Source organism: Rana temporaria, chromosome 2, assembly GCF_905171775.1.
Source record: "Rana temporaria chromosome 2, aRanTem1.1, whole genome shotgun sequence".
Lineage (NCBI taxonomy): Eukaryota > Metazoa > Chordata > Amphibia > Anura > Ranidae > Rana > Rana temporaria.
Genome location: NC_053490.1, coordinates 63,416,881 through 63,442,356, shown reverse-complemented (window position 1 = coordinate 63,442,356; position 25,476 = coordinate 63,416,881).

Below are 25,476 nucleotides of genomic sequence, written 5' to 3'. Positions count from 1 at the left end.
CCCCGAGGTCAGAAACTGGAGCAGGGCAGGCAGATGTCACCAGGTTGTGGTACTACAGCAGCCTGAACTCTGGTACACCACATGGAAGTAAGGGAGTCACTTTCTTGATTTCTTCAAGGCCTTCCTTGGTGGCTTCCCTGCAGCCTGCTCTTTCACCTTCTCTGCAGCCTTCTCAGCAGCCTTCCTCTTATGCCTGGCTGGAGGTGGTGCCACAGGGGTAGTACTCATGCCAGGAGGAGGAGTAGACGAAGGTGGTGGAGGATGAGTAGCCGACGGTGGTGGAGGAGGAGGTGGAGGAGAAGGAGGAGCAGTAGAAGGAGGAGGAGCAGTAGAAGGAGGAGTAGAAGGAGGAGGAGCAGTAGAAGGAGGAGGAGTAGAAGGAGGAGGAGTAGAAGGAGGAGGAGCAGTAGAAGGAGGAGCAGTAGAAGGAGGAGGAGCAGTAGAAGGAGGAGGAGCAGTAGAAGGAGGAGGAGTAGAAGGAGGAGGAGTAGAAGGAGGAGGAGCAGTAGAAGGAGGAGCAGTAGAAGGAGGAGGAGCAGTAGAAGGAGGAGGAGCAGTAGAAGGAGGAGGAGTAGAAGGAGGAGGAGCAGTAGAAGGAGGAGGAGTAGTAGAAGAAGAAGAGGAAGCAGAATGTTCAGATGGAGCAGGAGAAGAAGAGGAAGCAGAATGTTCAGATGGAGCAGGAGAAGAAGAGGAAGAAGAATGTTCAGATGGAGCAGGAGAAGAAGAGGAAGAAGAATGTTCAGAAGGAGCAGGAGAAGAAGAAGAAGAAGGTGGGGGAGCTTGAGAAGGAGCAGGAGAAGAAGAAGAAGAAGGTGGGGGAGCTTGAGAAGGAGCATGAGAAGAAGAAGAAGGTGGGGGAGCTTGAGAAGGAGCATGAGAAAAAGAAGAAGAAGAAGAAGAAGGTGGGGGAGCTTGAGAAGGAGCATGAGAAGAAGAAGAAGGTGGGGGAGCTTGGGAGTTATGTGGTGTGTGAGGATGGGGATGGCGGCAAATCACAGTGTCCTCTGTGAGAAGACCCCTCACCCCCTGATTTGCCAGGGTGATGAGGAGGCCCTCAAAGAGGAGGCGTTGGTCTAATGTCATTTCTGACATTTTGGCCAAAACCACTGTGACAAATCCCTCCTGAGCAGTGGGAGGCTGTTGCAGGGTTGCATGGGCATCCCGAATGAGGGCTAGTGAGGCGTCACGCACCCTTGTATCCCTCACCTGCCTTCTCGGACGCAGATGAAGAGGAGACACCTGGCATCTCGTGCTTGGCCCAGCAACCTCGTGCAACCCACTTGGGCCTGCCACCTCATCCGCTCCACTTGGGCCTGCCACCACGTTACTGCTACTTGGGCCTGCCAACACGTCCAAGATACTTGGGCCTGCAGCCTCCTCCAAGCCACTCACCCTGTCCTCCTCCTGCCTGGCATTTTCCTGATCCTCCTGCTGCCTGGTCTCGTCCTGTGTATGGAAAAAAAGTAAAGTTTTACTATTTTTTAAAATTTTTGGTTTATTTATTTAAGCTCCTGACTGTAGCATTTTTTTTGGTCACGACTTAGCTAAGCCAATCATTCTGACCCATGTTTTATGGTCAATCACACCACAAAAATTCATGGCCAATACTGACAAATTTTAGGAATAACACTTTTAGATTTAATTTTTTTTTACCTTTAATATCTTAATTTACATCTCTTTAACAACATTTGAACACCACATATTTGCACATTGAAAGTACTATATACCTGGCTCCAGCTGGGCAAATCTGGATCTTCATCCAGGATGGAAGGCTGCTGAGAGGGTTCTTCTGCAGAGGGAGCAGCAGGTTGGCTGGAGGGAAGGCTGGAGCTTCTGTGGCTTCTGGGGCGAAGGCTAGAAAGTGACTCCCTAACCTCCAGGTGTTCATCCAGGAAGCTCAGTTTGCTGTAGTACCACAACTTGGGTTGAAATACCCGCCCTGCTCCAGCTCCAGACCTCATCGAAGCCAAGACCTTGTTGCGTGCCTTCCTGTAGGTGCCTCTCAAGGTCCCAATTTTGACCTCCAACTGGTCAGTTGTCACATCAAACCCCACCTGTCTCCGCACAAGTGGGAGCAGGCTCTCCAGTGCAGTTTTGCGCAATTCTCTATTTCGAGAGATGGGGTCTTTGGTGGCCCACAGAACAGGAAGTTCTTGCCACCTATCAATAAAGATCTCCAAGAAGTCGGGTTGGTTAAAGCGATTCATCTTTTCCTGTCCAAAACCAAGGATAAAAAAATAATGTCACTACACAATCTAGAAAGTCAATTACTCTTTCTCACAAGCTAGCCCTTAAAGGGTCACTAATGGATAACTATATTTTTTGAGGAAATTACTGTTTACAGTGTCTAGAGACATACAAGTGCATACATATAATGTGCCTCTAGTTTCACTTTTGGTTTTAAATTTAGTTATTGTTTCTGTGAAGTAAAGAGACACACAGAACCAAAAAAAAATAAAAGCAGGGCATATTTTAATTTCAAAAATTATTAGCATTGTTTTGGTTGATTTTTAAACACACAGCTTAGACCACAGTGACAAGCTCCCCTGATAAATTTGAGAGGGAGCAGAACCAGGAAGTGATGATTTATGCAAATGATTACAGCTGCTTAAAAGCAAAAAGGGACAATGAGGACATGAAATCAATACTGATATAATGTAAAGTTAGTTATTTCTGCCCCAAACAATTTTGGCTTAGTGCTCCTTTAAATGTCTGTCTTTCCTGAATATGCCACTGCTGTCCCAAGTTCGAAGCATACCTACACGCTTGTCGTTCAAACGTCTTTCTTACGCAACCCGGTCGTATGGACGCTGCATGTGTTCGAGCCTTATATACACTCCGCACACGACATCCGCCCATGCTTAAAAAAAATTGATGTTTCCCCCCCGCCCCTTATCTTCCGTCGCAAAAACGACAAGGTGGAATTGGCAAGAGATCATGTTGGGTCAGTTCCTAGGAAACAGATGACCAGTTGTGTCGAACTAATAAGCCAGATCTCATCCTCATTTGTGTATGAAACGTTAGTTAGATAAAAGCACTCCGATATAGTTTGGTCAAGACATAAAAGCGACCATTTGCATCATGTTTAAACCGACTTGTTTTTAGAAGACATCCTGATGAGAACCGAGATTGCCCACACAACAGTAGTTGGATCAAAATGCATAATCAAAGCGTTGTTTACGTACGACGGCACTATAGCGGACCATTACCTTCAAATTAAAAACTGGCTATGTTGTAATTTCTGAACCTAAGATGTAGGCCACAAAATCATTCAATCAAGAAAAACATGTAAAATGTAGTTACATACCGGTCTTTGACCCGATCGTTATCTCCGCCGTCTTCCACAAACTGTGAACGCCCCTTTTACTCACGTGGTAGCCCTTTATACACGCGCATGTGGGACTTTACGCACGTCTCCCCGCCCCTGACGTTCATGGTATCGTATTTTCCCCGCCCCTTTTCCATCTTTTTTTTGTTGGAAGCACATGTTGGAGAAGATGGCAGCACGGCGAATCAGGTGTAAGGCCTCCAACATGACCTTTGAGGAAATGGTGGAGATGGTCCTCATCCTCAAAGCAGAGGACTACGATGGGAGGCATGGGCCATATAAGTACCCTAATAAGGTCAAGGCCCAAATAATGGAGAAGGTGAGGAGGAGTCTCCATCAGAAATTTGGGGTGAAAAGGTCCAAGGAGCAGATCCGGAAAAGGTGGTGTGACCTTAAAAAACGGGAGCCGGAACAAATGAAGAGGATCAGGAGAGTGATTAGAAGAAGTAAGTTTGTTATATATTTTGTAAGATTTGTTCCGCGCCATGTGTTTTTGATTTCAGGTTGTACTGTAATATTTTTTTAGGCACAATAATTTGTCGTCAAACTGGACGTCCATTCGGAACGACTAAATATTGTGTTTAAAATCCTAGAAATTAGGACATTTTTTTAAAATTGTGGTGAGATCAATCGTGAAAATAATGTAGATGTGCTATTAAAACCACCAAACTTTTTTTATTAATTAAATATACAGTAAAAGGAGAGTCTGCTCAGCAGTCGGTGACACATGTGGACTCATTTGCATAATTGTTGTCCCCTTTAATAACCCATTTTGGGCTTCACACAGAGCTGAGGTGATCCAGTGTATACTTTGTTGGCTTACATGTTTAAAAGTAGACCAAAGCTACAAGATTTGTCAGGATCTTTGTGAATGCCTTCAATCCTGTGTTTTGCCCTGAGGGGTTTTTCAAAACATCAATAGTCCCAGAAATTGTCTAAAGTGAATCATATTCCTCTTTCAGGCCTATAAGCTAGAAAAAACCTGTTTCCATTTTCTTCATTCTCGTAGGGCGTCATGAAGCTTCGACACGGGAGCAAGAAGTCCAGCAAGCCACACCCCCGAGGGATGGTGATGATGCGCAGCCTGCCACCACATCAGGTAAAGTAACATATAACTAACCCAGCTTCAGGTAATGTAGATGTAGGCCTGCCTAATTTTAAAAAATGGTTTTGTCCCACATTTCAGGATCAGGTGGTGGCTTGGACAGGCATACAAAACAGATGGTTATATCTGAAATCTGGGCCTGCAGAGAAGAGGTGGAGGAGATTCATCTGGCCAACCGACAAATTAAAGAAAGAACAAGGAGGGTGGAAAATAAATTAAAAAATTTACTTGATGTTTTGGGGAGACTCTGAATCTTAAAAAAATACAAAAAAAAATTTTATATACCAGATTTTAATGTTTATTTAATTAAAAAAAAACCAAAAAAAAAATAAAACCAGATTTTCTACTTTATTTAATTAAAAAAAAAACCAAAAAAATAATAAAACCAGATTTTCTACTTTATTTAATCAAAAAAAAAACAAAAAAATAATAAAACCAGATTTTCTACTTTATTTAATAAAAAAAAAACCAAAAAAATAATAAAACCAGATTTTCTACTTTATTTAATAAAAAAAAAACAAAAAAATAATAAAACCAGATTTTCTACTTTATTTAATAAAAAAAAAAAACAAAAAAATAATAAAACCAGATTTTCTACTTTATTTAATAAAAAAAAAACAAAAAAATAATAAAACCAGATTTTCTACTTTATTTAATAAAAAAAAAACCAAAAAAATAATAAAACCAGATTTTCTACTTTATTTAATAAAAAAAAAAAAAAAAAATAATAAAACCAGATTTTCTACTTTATTTAATAAAAAAAAAACCAAAAAAAATCCAAAAATGATTGTATATTGTATGAGAAAAATCACCCACAAAAATACAAAAATGATTGTATATTGTATGAGAAAAATCACCCACAAAAATACAAAAATGATTGTATATTGTATGAGAAAAATCACCCACAAAAATGATTGTATATTGTATGAGAAAAATCACCCACAAAAATACAAAAATGATTGTATATTGTATGAGAAAAATCACCCACAAAAATACAAAAATGATTGTATATTGTATGAGAAAAATCACCCACAAAAATACAAAAATGATTGTATATTGTATGAGAAAAATCACCCACAAAAATACAAAAATGATTGTATATTGTATGAGAAAAATCACCCACAAAAATACAAAAATGATTGTATATTGTATGAGAAAAATCACCCACAAAAATGATTGTATATTGTATGAGAAAAATCACCCACAAAAATACAAAAATGATTGTATATTGTATGAGAAAAATCACCCACAAAAATACAAAAATGATTGTATATTGTATGAGAAAAATCACCCACAAAAATACAAAAATGATTGTATATTGTATGAGAAAAATCACCCACAAAAATACAAAAATGATTGTATATTGTATGAGAAAAATCACCCACAAAAATACAAAAATGATTGTATATTGTATGAGAAAAATCACCCACAAAAATGATTGTATATTGTATGAGAAAAATCACCCACAAAAATACAAAAATGATTGTATATTGTATGAGAAAAATCACCCACAAAAATACAAAAATGATTGTATATTGTATGAGAAAAATCACCCACAAAAATGATTGTATATTGTATGAGAAAAATCACCCACAAAAATACAAAAATGATTGTATATTGTATGAGAAAAATCACCCACAAAAATACAAAAATGATTGTATATTGTATGAGAAAAATCACCCACAAAAATACAAAAATGATTGTATATTGTATGAGAAAAATCACCCACAAAAATACAAAAATGATTGTATATTGTATGAGAAAAATCACCCACAAAAATACAAAAATGATTGTATATTGTATGAGAAAAATCACCCACAAAAATGATTGTATATTGTATGAGAAAAATCACCCACAAAAATACAAAAATGATTGTATATTGTATGAGAAAAATCACCCACAAAAATACAAAAATGATTGTATATTGTATGAGAAAAATCACCCACAAAAATACAAAAATGATTGTATATTGTATGAGAAAAATCACCCACAAAAATACAAAAATGATTGTATATTGTATGAGAAAAATCACCCACAAAAATACAAAAATGATTGTATATTGTATGAGAAAAATCACCCACAAAAATACAAAAATGATTGTATATTGTATGAGAAAAATCACCCACAAAAATACAAAAATGATTGTATATTGTATGAGAAAAATCACCCACAAAAATACAAAAATGATTGTATATTGTATGAGAAAAATCACCCACAAAAATGATTGTATATTGTATGAGAAAAATCACCCACAAAAATACAAAAATGATTGTATATTGTATGAGAAAAATCACCCACAAAAATACAAAAATGATTGTATATTGTATGAGAAAAATCACCCACAAAAATACAAAAATGATTGTATATTGTATGAGAAAAATCACCCACAAAAATACAAAAATGATTGTATATTGTATGAGAAAAATCACCCACAAAAATACAAAAATGATTGTATATTGTATGAGAAAAATCACCCACAAAAATGATTGTATATTGTATGAGAAAAATCACCCACAAAAATACAAAAATGATTGTATATTGTATGAGAAAAATCACCCACAAAAATACAAAAATGATTGTATATTGTATGAGAAAAATCACCCACAAAAATACAAAAATGATTGTATATTGTATGAGAAAAATCACCCACAAAAATACAAAAATGATTGTATATTGTATGAGAAAAATCACCCACAAAAATACAAAAATGATTGTATATTGTATGAGAAAAATCACCCACAAAAATACAAAAATGATTGTATATTGTATGAGAAAAATCACCCACAAAAATACAAAAATGATTGTATATTGTATGAGAAAAATCACCCACAAAAATGATTGTATATTGTATGAGAAAAATCACCCACAAAAATACAAAAATGATTGTATATTGTATGAGAAAAATCACCCACAAAAATACAAAAATGATTGTATATTGTATGAGAAAAATCACCCACAAAAATACAAAAATGATTGTATATTGTATGAGAAAAATCACCCACAAAAATACAAAAATGATTGTATATTGTATGAGAAAAATCACCCACAAAAATACAAAAATGATTGTATATTGTATGAGAAAAATCACCCACAAAAATGATTGTATATTGTATGAGAAAAATCACCCACAAAAATACAAAAATGATTGTATATTGTATGAGAAAAATCACCCACAAAAATACAAAAATGATTGTATATTGTATGAGAAAAATCACCCACAAAAATGATTGTATATTGTATGAGAAAATATAACAAAAAATTTTGTAGGGTATTTATGAATAAATAAAAATAAAAAAATTTAGAAAATAAAGAGCTTTTGAACATCAAAAAAGTGTGTGGTGTTTTTCCTAAAATACGTAAAATTTTCAATGTGTTTGGTTTGGGGGTCACCTGGGAAATGTTTGCTAGTTGATAATGAAAATACACTTAGTTACACTTAGTAAAGAACTCCAAACAACACAAGCAAGACATAACAAGTTTAGAAAAAAAATTATGATTTATTTTTAAGAAAGCTACAATTAGGGCAAATTTGATTGAGATGGTATTGCCCCCCTACCCATGAAATAGTCCATGTATTTGTCCCGGACTTCACGGGCACTCTGGGGGGGCAGTCCTGTGTGGCCAGCTTCAAGGCCCGCCAAAGTTTCTGCAGGGGTCAAATGTTGTGCCTCGGGCCCAACCAGGGCCATATAATTTGGAGATTGTCTCCTTAAAAAATTGTGGAGAATGCAGCAGGCAAAAATAATTGTATTCCACTTATATTCCGCCATGTGGAGAGAGGTGAGGAAAAGGCGGAACCGGCTGGCCATGATGCCGAAAGCGTTCTCAACCACTCTACGTGCTCGGCCCAGCCGGAAATTAAAGACACTCCTCTCTGGGGTGAGGGTGCGCTGAGGGAATGGCCTCATAAGATGGGGTCCCAGGGCAAACGCTTCATCAGCCAGGAAAACAAATGGCAGGCCTTCTACATTCTGGTCATCCGGTGGCAATGACAGATCATCATCCTGAAGGCGAAGCGCGAACTCCGTCTGCCTGAAGGCTCCCCCATCCGATACCCGTCCATTCATCCCGACATCCACAAAAAGGAATTCATACTGTGCTGACACCACCGCCATCAGCACAATACTGTTGAACCCCTTATAATTAAAGAACTGGGATCCTGAACGGGGTGGAGGCACGATGCGGACGTGCTTCCCGTCGATGGCTCCCCCGCAGTTGGGGAAGTTCCATCGGGTCTGGAAGTCCAAAGCCACAGACTGCCACTCCTGTGGTGTGGACGGAAGCTGGGGAAGAAAAAAAGAAAAAATTAGCCACATAACCTTGCAAGCAGATTATACAAAGACATTATAAGCATTATAACATTTCTGGGAACTAGCATATTATATCTAAATATATTTAGCCAATTAACACATTAAACACCCCCTCTGATGGGCCAATGCCCAAGTTTGGGGGAGGGCTAGATGAGTTTGGGAGTACTAAAAAAAATTAATTTTGATTATTGGTGAACATAGACTTTACAACACATTTTGGAGGGGAGGGCTAGATGAGTTTGGGAGTCCTAAAATTAAAATCAAATAAAATTAAATATTGGTGAACATAGACTTTACAACACATTTTGGAGGGGAGGGCTAGATGAGTTTGGGAGTCCTAAAATTAAAATCAAATAAAATTAAATATTGGTGAACATAGACTTTACAACACATTTTGGAGGGGAGGGCTAGATGAGTTTGGGAGTCCTAAAATTAAAATAAAATAAAATTAAATATTGGTGAACATAGACTTTACAACACATTTTGGAGGGGAGGGCTAGATGAGTTTGGGAGTCCTAAAATTAAAATAAAAAAAAAATAAATATTGGTGAACATAGACTTTACAACACATTTTGGAGGGGAGGGCTAGATGAGTTTGGGAGTCCTAAAATTAAAATAAAAAAAAAATAAATATTGGTGAACATAGACTTTACAACACATTTTGGAGGGGAGGGGGGGGGACATTACAATGGATATAACACAATACATTGGGAAGTGACTAGACTAGGTAGGTTGGGGCCCAGGATAGCATGCTGGGGAGGTAAGTGATGGAAAATATGCATGTAGGCCAAAAAAGGGGCATCAAAGTTTACATCATGCATGGGGGCAAAGGGGACATTCACAGCATATTCCAGACATGGTAATTAGGGAAGGAGGAGATAACTACAAGACATTAGCATACATTATAGACATAAAATGTGATATTAAAGGAGAAAACTTACCCTCATATATTCCTCCTGCAGAACCTGGATGATGGCAGAGCAGGTGTCAGGAATGATGAGGCCCAGAGCCTGGGGGGAGATGCCCGTGGAGAACTTTAAGTCCTGAAGGCTTCTCCCAGTTGCCAGATAACGGAGGGTGGCAACTAGCCTCTGCTCAGCACTGATGGCTTCCCGCATAACGGTGTCCTGCCTGGTAATATAGGGGGACACCAAAGCCAACAGGTGCTGAAAGACGGGATCAGACATCCTCAGGAAATTCCTGTAATCAACAGGATTATTTTCCTGAAGCTCCCGCAGCAAAGGCATGTGAGAGAATTGGTTCCTACGGAGCAACCAATTCTTGGTCCATGAACGTGTCCTCCTCCTGTTCATGAACTCCTCATTGTCTAGGTCATAAACAAACAGACCTATAGACAGAAGATGCTTAGCACGAAGTCGGCGACGACTAGGTGCCTGCAACATGGCTACAAGGCTAGTTACGAACGACAAATCAGAATTGCACTAAACAGACCGCAGTGAAGAACAGCAAGACCTATGAAGAACGACCCTGACAATGAAAAACGCGGGGACAGGACCGCAATGTAAAACAATACGACCTGACCGCACGTCTCGATTGCCTAGATACGACCCACACAAGTACAAACTGAACGGCAGAGATCAATCTGAAAGCACAAAGACTGAAAAGCACGAATCGTCACTCACCAAACTTTTACTAACACGCGTAAACACGGAATCAGCAAAAGGAGCCCCAAGGGTGGCGCCAACAAAATCAAACCTCCCCTTTATAGTCGCGTCATACGTCGTGAGCGTCATCGCGCCGGAGAACGACCAGATTTTGGTATGTTACGTGTGTACGCAAAGCAAGCCTGCCGAGCTTCTCGACAAGTTCAACAAGGAACTCGTCGAGGAACTCGACGGGCTTTGCACGTCGAGTTTCTCTGTCGTGTGTACGAGGCCTTATACTGTCAGAATACAATAGCTCCTCAGGAGGTCAGTCAGTGTTGATGGGTGAATTAAATAATTTTGCTTTTCTTCAACCCATGGTTGAAGGAAAGAAAACTGCATAATGTATGGCCTGTTTCACTTTTCTGAAAAAAGAATAAATGCACATATTTGTTTTGCAGGTAAAAAAATATGCATTTTTTTTTTTTTATTCTTGTTAGGGACCTGTAAAGCATTGCACCCATGATCAGCATGGGTTGAATGCCAGGGTCCTGCAGACTGTCTGTGTGCCCATACCTCTAATACAAGCAGGCAGTTACACTTGAGACAGGAACATCGATGAAACACCACAGCACTCAACAGCGCCCTGGTAGTTCACTGAGAACTACAAGTCGACTGCTGCAAAGGCTGTGAATGGATGACAAGGATGGGTGGGCGCAGCCCCACATGGCCACGTCTTTTTTAGATCCCCCAATAGCTGTCAGAAAGGGGAATTGGGGGAGAGTCGTGCATGTGTAACATGTTACATGCTACACCCTAAATATGGGTGTAACATGTAACATGTTATTTTTTTCAAATTGTGTAAGTTATAAACTACTGAGAGACAGATACATTATATATCCAGACCAACTTTTTATTGTTACATTCAATAAAAGTGTAAGTTCACCTTCTGGAAAGGTGAACTTCCAACATACACCCTCCCCACCTACTTTTTTTGCTTCTGATGTAATAACATTCATGGATGCAGAGCTGTAAGTGGCCACACAGGTCTGGGGGATTGAAATTTCCACTTTTTTCCCTCTTAATAAACTTTCGGGATGGATCAGAGCTATGCTCTATTCTGGCTCTGATCAATCCGAATTGCTCTGATCCATCCAGGAAGGATCCACGGAGGATGCACGGAGAAGAGTGGGGATTTTAAATACCTGGACCACTACACCAACTCATGGAAACTGACAGCTCAGTATCCATGGACATGGATGAGTGCAGCAGGAGCTAAAAAGGGGGGATTGGGCGGGGCAGTGTTAGTTCATCTTTTTATTGTTTCATGGACTGCCCTCCACCTAGCAACATGAAGTACTGACACTGTAAATGCCTGTGTTGACAAGCTTTTGTTGAGATTGGAACTGCTTCTCGCCCCATACAAGTTAATGAAAATACAAAACCACTTTGAAACAGGTTGATGCAGCCTAACAGTCAAATGCATCTGTCAATGAATTCTGAACTAGCCCAGAAGTCGCTCAAACTGATGTCAAATGCAAGCTGAATGCAACTGGAAGCAAGCTAAATTTGTCCACTGACACAAGCCCAAAGCCCACTGACAAAGCCAAAAAGGCACCAATTGACATAAGAATATCCCCACCAAATTCAATTGATTTTAACTGGAATGATGGTAAATGAAAGTACTGTAGCCCTGGATAATCATTCTTAAAGCAAGTAGCTACTGATGTATAGGATAATTGTGTTTTTGTCTTCCAAGATAATGTAAGTGCCAGTGAAGTCTCGCTCCTTATGGGCATTAACAGGCACCCAAGCAGATGGACCATTACCATTCCAACTCATCTGATCACCATCAGAATCCTATGGTTAATTTAATATAATCTGTGAGAGACCACATCAAAGCTACAGCAAATATGCTGTTTTTCAGCTTGGCCAAGTTCTAAGTAGAGGACTGTGAAAATTTGAAGGGAAGTTTCTGAATGACCATAAATCAACTTTGTTTCTAAATCAACAACACAAGTGTAGCGCTCACCCCCGAAGGAGCCGCTGGATAATTTGGGGATCGGCGTATTAAGTTACCAAGTTCTCTTGTCTAGGGGTACAACTTGTGAGTGTGGATAGGGAGCAAATGTTCAGACAACAGTGTGAGTTTCCAATGTTTTATTCCAAGGCCAACATAGCCAACATCAACATGGCACACAATAGGAAAAGGGTTGATGAGCAGAGAGAAAAACTGCAGTATCAGGCCTTGGATATCAAGAACATGGAGAGCAAGCCTACTCTCAGCATAGACAGTTCAAACGTCGCCACTCCCGCTGGAGTAGGTAAAGTGCCCCTGGACAGGTGATTAACTTGAGCCTGGCAGCCAGAAGGTCACTTGCAAATAAAGTCACTGGGAGGAAAACAGGGCCCCTGCACAAGCCTGGTATATATTTAATTATGGTTAAATGGTAGAACTAGCGAATCCTCCCAGTAAGTCCAATTCAGGGTCACCGACAGACAGCTGAAATGTACCTGTCATGTGGCGTGGTGACCGGATCCCCGATAGCACGTCCAGACCTCGCAGACAACCTCTGTATCTAGGTTCTCCAGAGCAGACCCCCCATCGTACAGCTCCCAGCTTAGGATCTGGGACCCAGCGAGCCGCTGGGGTCCCTCTCAGCATCAAGATGAGATTTTGCTTGGTGCGTAGCTTCGGCCAGACAGGCCTCGATGGCGGGACCCTGAAGGTGGATGCTGCACCTGGGACTCGGGCCCCGCCTAGAACAGAACTACTCATGGCGGTCGCCACAGATATACCCCCCGCCAGCCTGCCCGAAGAGGGAAAACCCCTCTGATTGGCTGCTGAGGAAAGATAGGTCCGTCAGAACCCCTCTAGTGCCAACTGTCGCCCAGGGGTGATAACACACCCCTGGCCTGCAGACTGACCCATGAGGCAGTACCAAACTGACAACAGCATAAACTAAACAATTTGTGAGTGGGAGCAACTTAAATCTCCCACTCCCCACTAACTTTAGAGTAACGCCCCACTAACTAAAAGGGGGGGCGCCACACAAGCAAGATATGAGCTGGGCAACACGATTCAGAGCTGGGAAATCAAGAACCCTGAATCATTTAGGAATTGACAGCTTTGACTATATAACTATCGGGAGTTCCATAGGGGATATTGATTAGGTTTTAGGTAAAGCAGGTTATACTGTTGAAGAGCAAATCATAGGTTGGTGATACACTATGGATGTCCCCTACTTAAATATTCGGAAGACAAAGGACAGAAAGACTGCAACCCTAAATCATTGGTGACATAGTTACACGCACCCCAATTTTAAGAGGGGAGTTTCAGGAAAAAAACATATTTTTAAAATAAACAACTTTGAAGCAAATTAAGGGTCAGTGACCATCAATGTCCATCTGCAGCCCAAATAAAGTCCTCAATGCAGCCTGATCAATGCATCAATGCAGCCCAAAGAAAGTCCTCAATGCAGCACAAATAAAGTCCTCAATGCAGCCTGATTATTGTCATTAATGCCTTTTTTAAACTATCATCATTTGCAGTCTCACCATCTCCCACACCAGCAGCCTAAATCAGGAAATCACTGAGCAATCATCTCCTCTGCACTCAGCTCTCACGTTACATGCACAGTCCCACCTCCGCCATCGGCATTGGACCAGCTACTGTGATAGGCAGAACACTGGTCCAATGCCGGTGGCGGGACTTTGTGTGTGTGTGAAGTGAAAGGAGAGGAGCCGAACAGAGAGGAAATGACAGCTCTGTGAGGTACGCTGTCGTCATATAACAAACATCCCCGGTTTGTCCGCGATTTTCAGGGCAAAAAAGGGCATGTTATACGCCGATAAATACGGTACGTGGCACTTTGATTCCTTTTATCTGCACTATGAAAGAAGAAATAATTGGGTCAGCTTTTAGGGAGATTTTTTAGAAAGCTAGAAGCATTTGTATTTGCCCCTGGAAGTTCAGAAGTGGCCTATTATTGGAGAAAGACGTGCTTAAAATCACTTGCAATTAGCAGGCTGTTTATGGCCAAGTGTTGTGATTTATTTGAGTGTTGCTTGTAATAATTGGGTGGTTATGTGTAAATCATGATGAATGTTTTCAAGCTGAGCTATTACGTCAAGGTAGTCATGTCTTACAAAGCTCATTAAACTACATCTGCGTACACAAAGCAAGCCTGATAAGCACAGTAAAATGAATACATGTTTTTTTGTGCTAATCCAACAGTTACATTTGTGCTACCCAACAATTACACTGGTCATGTATAGATTACATATAGATTGACATAAATCATATATTTCAGGAGAAAGCTAAATAAAACACCACATAAATATTGGTTCACATCCTCCAACTTGGCCACCTTACCAGTGCAAGTGTCTTCTAAAGGAAGAAATTCCTTAGCATCAGAAACAGAATAGTTCCGGTACATCAAATGTTTTTTAACATAAACGTTTCCCCAAAAGAGCTGCCAAGAGAAGAATAATGTTGAGTTTGATTTTGAATGCATCTTCATGAGAATGTTTAGGACTTGACAATAGACTTTAATTACAGAGTTTGCATGGATAGGAAGAGAATAAGGCCCTGTACACACGACCGGATTATCCGATGAAGACGGTCCGCCGGACCGTTTCCATCGGATACTGTATGTCCGCTGCCGGATTTTGGTCTGATGGTTGTACACACCATCAGACCAAAATCCCCGCGGAAAACATACGCAGTGACGTGTCGCGACGTGTCCGCGCCGTCGCTGCGACGATGAGGTAAATACTTCCACGCATGCATCGAATCACTTAGACGCATACGAGGGATGGCGGTCAGTCGGACAAGTCCGGTGAGTCTGTACAGACGACCGGATTTGTCCGAAATTTTTATCCACTGGAAACTGTCCGATCCGCCGGACAATTGTCCGCTCTGGCCTACACACGACCAGATCTGTCCGCTGGAACTGGTCCGTCGGACCAGTTCCAGCGGATAGATCCGGTCGTGTGTACGGGGCCTTAGAAGATACATGTTTTTGTATCTTGATAGGAGATCTAGTCATGACAGATATCTCACTCTTTCAAAAAAATTGAGTTCCATCTTTTGTTAATAAAATAAAAGTTAACCATGGGAAACAGGTCTGGAAACAATAGAAGGGTTGTTCACAATACTACTGGACCTCCGGAGCAGCACTCCTGATTACTTGCCCCATTTTGATAAGGGCCCTTGCTATCTTGTTAGTTGCCATTACAAGCTTTTGGATGAAGATCCATAAAGGTGAAACATATTTTGGTAAATAGCCCATGTGGAAGTGGTGCTTCTGTGTCCCAAAGCATACAGTGGTCTCATGGCTACTCTTATGTACCAGAGTAAATTTAAAATGTCTGCTACGAGCCTATTAATCAGGCAAAAAACATTGCCATTATTTAACCGCTTCCAGTTCAGGCCAATTTTCGACATATGTGTAAAAATCTGAATTTTTTTGCTAGAACCGCCAAACATTATATATTTTTTAAAGCGGAGTCCCTAGAGAATAAAATGGTTGTTGCAGTTTTTAATGTCACACAATATTTGCACAGCTGTTTATCAAATGCTCATTAAAACTTTAATGATATTTAACACCAACACAATATAATATACATTTTTTGGGTAAAACATGAAAGATGAATTATGTTGCGTAAATCTATACCTAAAATGTCACACTTTAAAATCAGTGGCGTCTCCAGCTTTCATATTTAGGGGGGGCACATGGGGGGACAGGGACAAAAGTAGGGGGGCCAACTATAAAATGCAATTATATATATATATATATATATATATATATATATATATATATATATATATATATATATATATCTCTATATATCCTGGGGCCCTTTACTACGATCCCACTATGGGCCCTTTCACATGTTCTTCAGTGAGCTCCCTTCCTACTATACTGGGGCCACAAGAGATATATGTCACCAGCACACCAAGAAAATATAAGGGTCCAAAGCAGTGGGAGAACTATCAGGGTTGCAAAGGATGTCTTGCCACCGGGCCCTGGTGTTCTGCCACAGTGGGGATCCCCAGCTGTCCTGTCCCTGCTATTTACAGCGCTGGTCTGGCGTCTGTCTCCTTGGCAGCGGTGGCAGTCTATTAGGACCTAGTGCTGGTGACATTATGGGTGCATGCAGGGGAAGGCTGGCACTATTGGTTATAGAGAGCCGAGCCCCCAGCTGGTCACCTAGCAGCAGTAATGCTGTATAACCTTCTCTGTTGACATGCTGATCGGGATGTGATCCAGGTGATGCTCCCAGTCAGATCTAATAAACACAGTATTTATTAGCATCAAGAGTACAACCACATAAATATAATGAACCGTATGATCAGCAGCCATATGGGCTCTATGCCTGTAAAGTGTGGGCTTTGATCAATAAAATCACTAGGGCTGTGCAAATTAATGAATCTTTTTGATCGATTAAAATTCTTTTGATTGGTACTCACCTCTCCGCCGGCTTCTGGGCCTTCAGGGAGTTCCGTTGGAGATCCAGTAACGTCACGGACACCGGCGGGGCTTGCCGTGTCCATCTGAAGGGCTCCTTTGCTGTGCCTTCATATCTGCATGCCAGCGGGACCTTACTATCTGCCACACGCAAGGGCTGTTTCACTTCCCTCTATCAACCTGGGATTCTACAACCATCCACTGGGAGTTGTGATAGTTCCCTTCATGGGACATTTACATGCCGACGGACTGATGTTAACCTCTCCTCATCTGGATTCAGCAGTGGTATCGTTGTACACAGCTACATGTTTTTATGACTGCTTTTGGTACCGTTTGGTATTACTCACACCATTTTTACAGTTTATGTAGCTACATCGATTTTATCTCCAGTGCAATATTTATTTGGTTACCTACTTGATGACTGTAAAAGTTTTAATGCTATTCCCATCAAGCGCTGCCTTTGTGTGTTTTTTGTATCCTGATATCCATTTTTCTAGTGGTTGGTAGCTGCACTGGGACTCAGCCTGCAAGGAGATCAGCTAAAAGTAGTTGGATCTGTATGTGCGTTATTAATCGAAATTAGTCGATTAATCGATTAAAAAAAAACGATTAATCGAACAGAAACATTTTGATCAGTAACAGCCCTAAAAATCACTGATATTTATGACTAGGATTTGACTAAGAGCATCACCTGGATTGCATCCCGATCAGCATGTCAGAGAAGGGTCCACTGCTGCTAAGCAACCTGCAGGGAGCTCAACTGTCTACAACCAATAGAGATGGGCTTGGGTGTGTTTGAAATCCCACATGCCCGATCATGCCAGGAAGCCGACACTCCACAGTGCTAATCAATGTATGGGCTGCCTATGAGCTAAGACCAGCCATAGACAGTTTAAATCTCAGCTGGTTCAGCAGAAACTGGCTGAGATTTGAACCATTAATGAGCAGATTCTCTTATAATTATCACTAGTGGTTGCTGTATAGCCACTGGTGATAATCACTGTTTGTCGGGAGAATATAATTGCTGGGCAGGAGGGATATTACCCTGTCACCACTGTCTGTTGATGGGGGAATCATGCAAGTTTCTTTCCTGCAATCTGTGGATGCAGGAAAGAAATTTGCACCGTATATTATCTGCCTGACTGAAAGTGAAAGTAAATTGTGAATGTTTTGAAAGAACAGGAACAGGAGAGGGGGAGGGAGACAGATGGGGGGGAGAGAAGGGATGGAGATAATGTAGTTCAGTGATTACAGTGTACTGAAGTCTGCAGTGCACACACTTAAACATGGCCCAGGCTAGAATATCTGGTTGTGTGAGCGCTCGCATTATGCAGTGTCGGCGAGCAGAGGGAGGGGGAGGAATCCCCCGCAGAGCTGACTGGGGACGCTCTCCCTCTCGGGGAGCAAAATACAAAAATTGCAAAAAAATAAATAAAAATATTTTTTTTTTGGGGGGGCACATGGTGGGGCACAGCATGATGTTGGGGGGGTCAGGGCCCCCTCTGGCCCCCCCCTAGGGACGCCTCTGTTTAAAATTGCATATGCCCATAAAACAGTGCCAAACTATGGCACATAAAAATCTCCATAGGTGATGCTTTAAAAGCCTTTACAGATTATCAGTTTAGAGTTGAACAGGGGATCTGAAGCTAGAATTATTTCTCTCTCTATGATGTTCATGACGATATCTCACATGTGTGGTGTGATCACCATTTACATATGCATGTGGGACCTACATATGTGTTTGCATTTGCATGTGAGCATTATTTATTTTATTTTACTTTTTTTACATTGTACACATATATATTGAGATGGGAATGAGAGACACCTACCAGCAAAAGTATGCAGGCATAGGACACACCCCTTGCCATGCCCCCTTAAAGGAGAATTATACAAAAAAAAGATTGGTTAAACCCACAAGGGCTTGTTTTACCACTTTATAGTGGCTTTTGGAATTTACAAATTAAGCAATTTAGAAATCAGATGAAAGGTTTAGGGCTGGAAAGGAAAACACTTTGAGGGACAAATGAGGAGGAATGAGGGACAGAGGAACATTGCTCCAAATCAGGGAGCTATGAGATATATATATATATATATATATATACAGTCCTGATCCAAAGTTTAAGACCACTTAAAAAATGGCAAAAAATCATATTTTTATGATGAAGTAGAGCTTCAACATGCAACAAGAAGAAATGAGAGTGAGACAAAACATTTTTTGAGCATTTAATTAATTGAAAATAACGATTAAACTGAAACATGCTGTTTTTCAGCTGACCAAAATTTTAGGACCACACCTCCAAAAAAAAACTAAACCCCCCCAAAACAGAAATCCAACTTCCAAACATGAACTCAGTAATAAGTAGCTCCGCTGTTATTGTTGATCGCTTCAAAAATTTCGTTCGGCATGCTTGATGCAAGTGTTTCCATGAGGTGAGTGGGAACATTTCTCCAAGTGGTGAAGACAGCCGCACGAAGGCCATCTACTGTCTGGAACTGTTGTCCATTTTTGTGAACTTCCCTTGCCATCCATCCCCAAAGGTTCTCAATTAGATTTAGATCAGGGGAACATGCAGGATGGGCCAAAAGAGTGATGTTATTCTCCTGGAAGAAGTCCATTGTCCTGCGGGCATTGTGTACTGTAGCGTTGTCCTGTTAAAAAAAAAACAGTCGTTACCACACAGATGAGGGCCCTCAGTCATGAGGAATGCTCTCTGCAACATCTGGACATAGCCAGCGGCCGTTTGACACCCCTGCACTTCCTGAAGCTCCATTGTTCCACTGAAGGAAAAAAGCACCCCAGACCATTATGGCGCCCCCTCCACTGCGGCGCGTAGAAAACATCTCAGGTGGGATCTGCTTGTCATGCCAGTAACGTTGGAAACCATCAGGACCATCAAGGTTAAATTTTTTCTCATCAGAGAATAAAACTTTCTTCCACCTTTGAATGTCCCATGTTTGGTGCTCTCTTGCAAAGTCCAAACGAGCAGTTCTGTGTTCAAGGAGACAATGTTTTTAAAGACGTTTTTTGCCCTTCAGTCTCAGATGCCGTCTGATGGTTATGGGGCTACAGTCAGCACCAGTAAGGGCCTGAATTTGGGTCGAGGATCATCCAGTGTCTTGATGGGAGACCCTGCTTATGCAGTTCAGCAACCCGACCACGTTCAAAAAGGGAGAGTTTTTTTGTCTTTGCCATCACAACGTGTGACTACCTGACAGAAGATGACAATGAATCCACATCTTTGCACAGATTTGGCCTTTTAAAGGCATGTGGTCCTAAACTTTTGATCAGCTGAAAAACAGCCTGTTTTAGTTTATTCGTTGTTTTCATTAAATTGAATGCTCAAAAAATGTTTTGTCTCACTCTCATTTCTTCTTGTTGCATGTTGAAGCTCTACTTGGAACCTTTTTTGAAAAGAAAAAATGAACAGTCGCACATCCACAAAATCCTTAAAAAGGGAAATGGAGCACTACAAAACACAGCAGGCAGTGGGGTGTATAACTGACGCGTTTTGCACTGTAATGTCAGTGCTTAATGACTAAGCACTGACATTACAGTGCGAAACGCGTCAGCTATACACCCCCACTGCCTGATGTGTTTTGTAGTGCTCCATTTCTTTTATTAAATGCCACCTTTTTAAGGATTTTGTGGATGTGCGGCTGTCCAATTTTTTCTTTTCAAATTTGCTCTATGCATTGCCTGCACCCACGCTTCTGAGAGGACATTGATTGCATAGTACACTCACCTGGAGCGGCAGCTCCCCTCTTCTCTACTTGGAACCTTGTTAAGATCCAACGATGTAAAATATGATTTTTTGCCATTTTTCAAGTGGTCTTAAACTTTTGATCAGGACTGTATATTTTTTCAGTTGGGACTGCAGGCTCGGTTGAGTGAGGTGCTGATAACCTCCCTGGCGGTAAACCCGAGCGTGACTCGGGGTTGATTTTTTATGCTAGGATCGGTAACCCCGAGTCACGCTCGGGGTGGACGTGCAGAGTGTGCAGCGGCGCGGCTTACCTTCTCGCTGGATCCACAGGCAAGTTACTCACCTTGTCCCTGGATCCAGCGATGCCACCCCGCTGTGTGAGCGAGCGGGTCCTCCTCGCTTGATTCACAGTCTCCGTGTGCCGCCGATCTCCGTTCCCTGCGACGTTACGACGCACGGGAGCGGAGAACGGCGCCAAATTCAAAAAAGTAAACAAACACTTTACATACAGCATACTGTAATCTTATAGATTACAGTACTGTATGTAAAAAATACCCCCCCCCCCCCCCTTGTCCCTAGTGGTCTGCCCAGTGTCCTGCATGTTCTTTTATAAAAATAAAAAATGTCATTTCTGCCTAAAAACTGTAGATTGTCCAAAAGTGTCCCTTTATGTCAAAAATGGTTTTAGATCAGCTAGAAAACAGCGATAATAAATTATAATCACTTGCAGAAATGTGCGATAGCGATTTGCGGGGAAATTCGTCATAAAAAAAAAAATAATAATGACAGCGACAATTCTGCAACTGAGCAAATTTCAGTGATTTTGAGTTGATTACATTATTGAATAATTTTTATTTTAATTATATTATTACTTGCTATAATTATTTATAATTATTTATTATATTATAATTTAAAATTTTGTTTTTAAAAAAATGTCATACCCGGGATGCCTATTAGATTCTTGTTTGGTCAGATTTAAGTGAGTTATTCCTAAAAATTACAGGCCTACAGTATAAAACACCAAATTTCCTTGCAAATAATTGTACCGCTTTCAGCATGTTTTTTCAGACAGAATCATACCGCCAGGGAGGTTAATACAAATATTGAGCGTCCCCACAGTGGAGGCACATGCATTTTAATGGATAGACAGGGGCAGGTGAACTGAAGGGAAGCCACCCCTCCTTTAAAGGTACAAGAGCACACCAAGCACCCAGCATATAGCACAATGGCTGCAAAGGTGTTGGTGCACTGATGGACCAATATAAACACCACAGGTGAAGCATAAACATGTCCACTGCCCCCGTCTATAGCTGGCCATAACAGTAAGTAGCATTGGAAGGCTAAAGCAGATAACAACAAAAACCTGGGGAATGCCCAGGGAAAAACCAAGCCTACTTACCGACCAGCTTGCAGAAAACCAATTAACCTGTCTACAGTATGCGTTAAAAACAGGGGTTCAGTCCGCACGCATTTGCAAACGCATGCGTGAGCCACAGAGCCGCGCCAAGGCACCCTGCAATATCTGTGGTCCTAACACTAAACAATGAGCTTCCCCACAGTGGAGGCACATGCATTTTAATGGATAGACAGGGGCAGGTGTTTTTAACGCATACTGTAGACAGGTTAATTGGTTTTCTGCAAGCTGGTCGGTAAGTAGGCTTGGTTTTTCCCTGGGCATTCCCCAGGTTTTTGTTGTTATCTGCTTTAGCCTTCCAATGCTACTTACTGTTATGGCCAGCTATAGACGGGGGCAGTGGACATGTTTATGCTTCACCTGTGGTGTTTATATTGGTCCATCAGTGCACCAACACCTTTGCAGCCATTGTGCTATATGCTGGGTGCTTGGTGTGCTCTTGTACCTTTAAAGGAGGGGTGGCTTCCCTTCAGTTCACCTGCCCCTGTCTATCCATTAAAATGCATGTGCCTCCACTGTGGGGACGCTCATTGTTTAGTGTTAGGACCACAGATATTGCAGGGTGCCTTGGCGCGGCTCTGTGGCTCACGCATGCGTTTGCAAATGCGTGCGGACTGAACCCCTGTTTTTAACGCATACTGTAGACAGGTTAATTGGTTTTCTGCAAGCTGGTCGGTAAGTAGGCTTGGTTTTTCCCTGGGCATTCCCCAGGTTTTTGTTGTTATCTGCTTTAGCCTTCCAATGCTACTTACTGTTATGGCCAGCTATAGACGGGGGCAGTGGACATGTTTATGCTTCACCTGTGGTGTTTATATTGGTCCATCAGTGCACCAACACCTTTGCAGCCATTGTGCTATATGCTGGGTGCTTGGTGTGCTCTTGTACCTTTAAAGGAGGGGTGGCTTCCCTTCAGTTCACCTGCCCCTGTCTATCCATTAAAATGCATGTGCCTCCACTGTGGGGACGCTCATTGTTTAGTGTTAGGACCACAGATATTGCAGGGTGCCTTGGCGCGGCTCTGTGGCTCACGCATGCGTTTGCAAATGCGTGCGGACTGAACCCCTGTTTTTAACGCATACTGTAGACAGGTTAATTGGTTTTCTGCAAGCTGGTCGGTAAGTAGGCTTGGTTTTTCCCTGGGCATTCCCCAGGTTTTTGTTGTTATCTGCTTTAGCCTTCCAATGCTACTTACTGTTATGGCCAGCTATAGACGGGGGCAGTGGACATGTTTATGCTTCACCTGTGGTGTTTATATTGGTCCATCAGTGCACCAACACCTTTGCAGCCATTGTGCTATATGCTGGGTGCTTGGTGTGCTCTTGTACCTTTAAAGGAGGGGTGGCTTCCCTTCAGTTCACCTGCCCCTGTCTATCCATTAAAATGCATGTGCCTCCACTGTGGGGACGCTCATTGTTTAGTGTTAGGACCACAGATATTGCAGGGTGCCTTGGCGCGGCTCTGTGGCTCACGCATGCGTTTGCAAATGCGTGCGGACCGAACCCCTGTTTTTAACGCATACTGTAGACAGGTTAATTGGTTTTCTGCAAGCTGGTCGGTAAGTAGGCTTGGTTTTTCCCTGGGCATTCCCCAGGTTTTTGTTGTTAATACAAATATTGTCCTGATGTCCTAAATCATGTAATGGAGACTCTAATCTTTAATTACTACCTTACATGGGTTAGTGCAATACACCAGCATCCTGCAGAGTTTTATAAAGGAATATAGATAGATATCAAGAAGAATGGGAAGGTTCCCCAGTAGGGCTTTGGACAGCAGTGTAATGTAGTTGAAACATTAGCAAGAAGGGGTACATTTATTGAAATTGTACAGGTATCACAATGAATGAAGTTACAACATTTAAAAGGCTGGCCAATAGGTAAAATACATAATCCACAATGTAGCTTATATTCAAGTTTACACAATACTGTGCACATTGTTACACATCAGATTGCTGAACGTGGTGGAATAAAGCAAACTCTATCTATCTATCTATCTATCTATCTATCTATCTAGATCTATACACATGTATATTTAATATATCTCACTTTAAGTGTTTATTTTTACACTTGCCTGACGTTTCTCTTCAAAACTGAACTCTAAGCATATATAAAAGGAACAAATTTAAAGAGGAAGTAAACCCCCCGAAAAACGGGGGAAAAACTAATCATGCAAGAGAAAGGCATACTAGCTCATTATGTGGCACTTACCTGAAATCAAAGCCCCCAAAGTGCTCCTCGTTCCCCGCCGCCGCCATGTCCCCTTGCAGATTCTTCATGTTTTCACTGCTCCGTCGCTGTGATTGGCCGGAGCAGCGATGACCTCACTCCCGCGCAAAACCACGGGACCGGGGTGAGCGCGGGACCGGCATTAACCCCAATTATGCCCTTCACAAAAACGGCACGCTCAGTGCGCCTGTCATTATTGTAAATATCTCCTAAACTGTGCAGGTTTAGGAGATATTTCTTGCACCTACAGGTAAGCCTTAATCTAGGCTTACCTGTAGGTGCAAGTTGTGTGGTTGGGTTTACTTAATTAAAGTGTATCTCTGGGCATAATAGAAAAAAAAACTGTTTGGCTGGAGCTAGGAAGGATAAGACCCTCTGTCAGGTTCATATTACAGTTATCCCCAGTACCAAAAGCAAGGGTAAATATTCCAATGGGTATACCTGTTTTGAGGACAACTGTCTAAGAGGGGAATTCCCCTTACTTTTGATTTCCTTTAACATCCTGTTGTATCTCTGGGGCAGGAAATGAAGAGTAATTTTTCAAATGGTGCACAAACAACAAAAAGTTAACTGGCAGGGGTTATGACCCTTCCCTACTCTATCCAAATCAGAAAAAAAGTTTGGCTGTTCATATACTTTAAATGTATTTTTAAAGAGGTTGTAAACCTCCATTTTGCAAGTTGTACCTATAGGTAAGCCTAGAATAAGGCTTACCTATAGGTACTGTAAATATCTCCTAATATATTTACTGTATACTGTGCTGATAATGTCATCGGCGCATGGACTGAGAAGAAACGGCCCCCATGCTGTTTCTTCACGAGCGAGTGCGTGACTGGCCGCTTCCAAGTGCATGCGGGGGAGTGACGTCATGCGGCCCCGGCCAGTCACATAGGCGGAGTCCGTGGCCCCAGAAGGAAGAGGGGCAAACATGGATGCGGCCTGCAGCGGGGAAAGCACAGGCTTTGTTTGCAGGTATGTGTCACATAATGTGCTTTTACTTTGCAGGGTAAAAGAAAGGAAGTAAAACCAATCAGGGTTTACTTCCGCTGTACAGTATTTGTTATTTTTGCATTTGTATTAGTGTTTAATAGTGATGTGCTGTGTTATACAATACAGTAAATGCAGTGCTAACTTGTTTGAAGTGCCACCAGTGAATCCTTCCACCTTATCACACACAGGCTCTTACCGGAACAAAAGACCCCAGCTAATTCCTTCGAGAATGCCTGTTCGGATCAAACGCATGTTGGCGCAGAGCCTGTGCTGGCGTCACCATGCACACTGGAGTCGGCACCCGCGGGGTTGTCTTACTGTTT